Source organism: Arachis ipaensis, chromosome B02, assembly GCF_000816755.2.
Source record: "Arachis ipaensis cultivar K30076 chromosome B02, Araip1.1, whole genome shotgun sequence".
In the NCBI taxonomy this organism is placed as follows: Eukaryota; Viridiplantae; Streptophyta; class Magnoliopsida; order Fabales; family Fabaceae; genus Arachis; species Arachis ipaensis.
The window spans coordinates 105,566,506-105,570,095 of record NC_029786.2 but is presented as its reverse complement, the minus strand read 5'-3'; the positions used below and the strand labels follow the sequence as shown (position 1 = coordinate 105,570,095).

Here is a 3,590-nt window from a genome sequence, read left to right as displayed (position 1 = left end):
AATATTGGCTGGTTCTGGACTGAACCGTGAGCCGGGTGGCTGAGATGGATGTTGATCCATGGATGGGATTGATTGCATGTTTATGCTGAATCATTGATAAATGTGAATGTTGCACTTCCACTATCTGATATACGAGTTTCCCTGGGTAGTAGCAGTGGCTAGCCACCACGTGCTCCAGGTTGAGACTTGATACTCTGTTGACCCTATGTCGTAAGTGTGGCCGGGCACTGTGAAAGGCCCGGATGAGCTCGCCCCCATAAATATTCACCAGTGATGGTGATGGATAAATATTCACTAGTGAGGGTGATGGATATGGATCATGATTATGATCAAGCTTATGATGAGTATGACTCGAGTTGGGGATGCACGACAGAGGGACAGTCCAATGGTTAGCTACCAGGACTTGTCGGGTTGGCTCTATAACCGACAGATGATATCATCAGCCACTAGGGACAGGCATGCATCATATGCATTTGTGTGACATTGGTTGGGTGTGCATATTATACTTGGTTTGCCTATGTGATTAATTGCTAACTGTTCTACTTGTAATAACTGTTTGTGCTTGAACTTCCTATTTGTGTTTGCATCTGGGACTCTGTTGGATTGTGGTGATTGGTTGTTGGTTGGATTGTTTGGGCCTAGGGCCGTGGTTGGAAAGAGATGAACTGACGGTTGATTTCGGTGTTGTGTTTCTGGTTTGGAATAAAATTATGAAAGGCTATTTTGGTTCCGCATAGACAAACCGTTTTGAAAGGCTTTTGAGTTTTGAGAATTGAACGGTTCTTCTTTCCGAAAAGATTTCCGACTTTACTTTCATTATAAACCGTTGTTTTTGAAAAGAGGCATAAGAAGGTTATGAATCACTGGTGCGGTTATCTTCATGTATCCTATTACAGTAATTCCCAAAAACCCTCTACTGAGAACCCTTTCGAGGATGATGTTCTCACCCCCCTACATTTTTCCCCTTTCAGGATATGGGCGCAGAAGTTACGAAGAGTTTATTTTATTGTTGTTGAGATGCTCTGTATCATTTTAGTTATGGTTTATTGTACCCTCGCCTTTATCTTGATATATTCTGTAAGAGGGATAGGAATTGTATTGGATTATGTTTGTAATATTTTATATATATATATATGTATGTATATATATATGGATGTACTCTTTATGAGTTGTTGTAAGTTGAATGGTATTTATGGATGTACGTTATCGAACGAAAGTATCTTTGGGAGCGGTATTGCGGTTTAAAGTTTTAAACAGGCTCATATTTTAGTATTAAGTAGTATAAGTGTCGTCGTAATGTCCGAGCTATCAGAGTCGCGCAGCCGGAAGTGTGAACTTTGGTAGTTAGGGTGTTACAATGTTCAAGAGGATATTCATCCTCTACATACAGATGGCGTTCCTTTTGCCAACGACGATAAACAAAATATCACCCGTGCACCTGGCCCCAATTTTTAAGATGGACGGCATATCGGAGAGAAACTGGGGGGGGCATGTTTTGACCTTCATGATCAAGGGCATCACAGACTACCAGGAGAAGAAGAAGAAGGCAATTGATGGCTGCCTCTTTGCCCTGATGATAATATACTTTCATCTTTCAGAAAACAAAGGCAAGAAGAGGGCTGAAAGACCACCAAAGCCTTGGATTGCCAACTGGACTAAGGAGCAGTTGGTGGAAAGAATGACTGCAGAAAGAGAGGAAATTTTGGTAAGTAAACATAATATGTTGCTTGTATTTTATTTACCTGAATGCTGCTAGCTAAAATATCTAATGTTTCAGGGGATTGTGAAGATGGCGGAGACAAGAGCAAGAGAAAAAATGAAAAAAAAAAAGAAAAAAAAAGAAAAAAACAAGAAATCAAAAAAACAAAAAAGGAAGGCGAGTCCAACATCGTCTTTGGAAACAGAAACAGCTACTGACAGTGACACTTCTACCTCTGAGTCTGAGACTCAAGAAGACTCAGAGGATTTAGGAAGAAAACACCCCAGCAAAAAGGGGAAAAAGTAAGTACCATACTGAGTGCTGTGTTGGGTGTATATTGTATATTCAGTTGGGTGTATGTTGTGAATTCATTTGGGTGTATTTTTAGTATGTTCTAAATAATGGTTGTTTGCCTTCCAGAATGGACTCCAGAAAAAGAAAGCAGAGGCAAGAGGAGTCAGATTCTGATTCAGAATCTGAATCTGAACCAAGTGATGAGTAATGTCCTGAAATTATTACTCCTTTCTTTTGGCTTCATTATAAAGATTTCGTGTATTAACTGAAGTGTCTATTATTAACTTATAGGAGCGAAGAATCATCACCTGCAGAGAAGGAGAAGAAAAAGAAAAAAACAAAAACAACACCAAAAAAGTAAGCACTTCTTTGCATAATATTCTGTGATAAAATTAATTTTTTATTTCTGATTGGTACTCCTTTTTTTCCACCCAGAACACAACCAAAAAAGAAAAAAGTTGTTGTGGAGGATTCACCTCCTAAAGAAGATCAATACTTTGACGGGTACAGTACCTCGTAAGCTATATTACCGTCTATCATCGTAATTATTTTTGTTAACATCTTCTTTTATGAATGTAGTGAGACATATGAAATATCAAATGACGAACTAGATGAATGGCTAAGGGAAAATGTTGATAAATCTGCTGCAGAGGGGTATGTCTTACTGGGCTGTGTATTTCAGATTTTGGTGTGTTTTGTTTGCTAATAATTGTTTCTTGTTTCGCAGGGAGAACCGAGCTGACCTGCGATCGACAGAAGGTCGCTATGTGTCGTCTGAAACGTAAGAAACTTTATTATTTAATAAAATCTTGCTATCATGATTTGGGTGTATTTTGTGGATCAAGTTGGGTGTATGTTGTTTAATAAGTTGGGATATTAAGTTTGTTGTGTTGGGTGTATATTATCCATTCGGTTGGTTGTATCTTGTGCATTCATTTGGATGTATTTTATACATGTATCTTGTTTTGTCTGAATAACATGAGATCTGTTTTAGAATACCGGCTGTGAACTTGGGAAGTGATGGTCCTTCCTCTCAAGGGTGCACAGAACAGAGTAGTGTAAACCAGCCGTCACAGAGCATGTAATTTCTCTTTCAACTAACCGTTACTTTTGTTCTTCTATTACCCTTCTACTTCTAATTCTGTATATATTTTTTTTTAGAAAAAAAAGCCCTTTATTATTTTATTCAAGAAAAAAAAGGCAGGAAAAAAAGCAAAAACTGCAAGTATGTAAGTTCTCAAAAAAACAAAGCCTGTCTTCTTTTTGAATTGTTCGGGTGTATTTCTTGAATTTCTTTGGGTGTATTTTAGGTTGAGTCCGGCTGATTCGAATATGATGGTTGTGAGGGAACAGACACCGTCGGATGCGCTTGCAGTGTGAGTTTTCCAAGAATATTTCAACCTTATAAGCTTATTATTTTCAAAGGCGTTGTTAACCTTTCATTTTTCTTCTTGTTTAGAGTCCCGATTCAGGTTTTTGTGCCGGCATCCCAAACAACCACTGAGACAGATTTTGAACCAACCCCTATGCTACAGATTGAAGGGACTACAGAAACGTAAGAAATAGTATTGAGTGTATATTTGTTTAGAGTTTGGGT

At 38.3% G+C, this 3,590-nt stretch overlaps 1 long non-coding RNA gene across 1 annotated transcript; it reads left to right on the top strand.

Annotated features, from left to right (window-relative positions):
- On the top strand, positions 2,158-2,817 carry LOC107628593. The gene is made up of 3 exons (XR_001617842.2): positions 2,158-2,197; positions 2,285-2,350; positions 2,429-2,817. It is a non-coding gene; the product is annotated as an uncharacterized LOC107628593 (long non-coding RNA).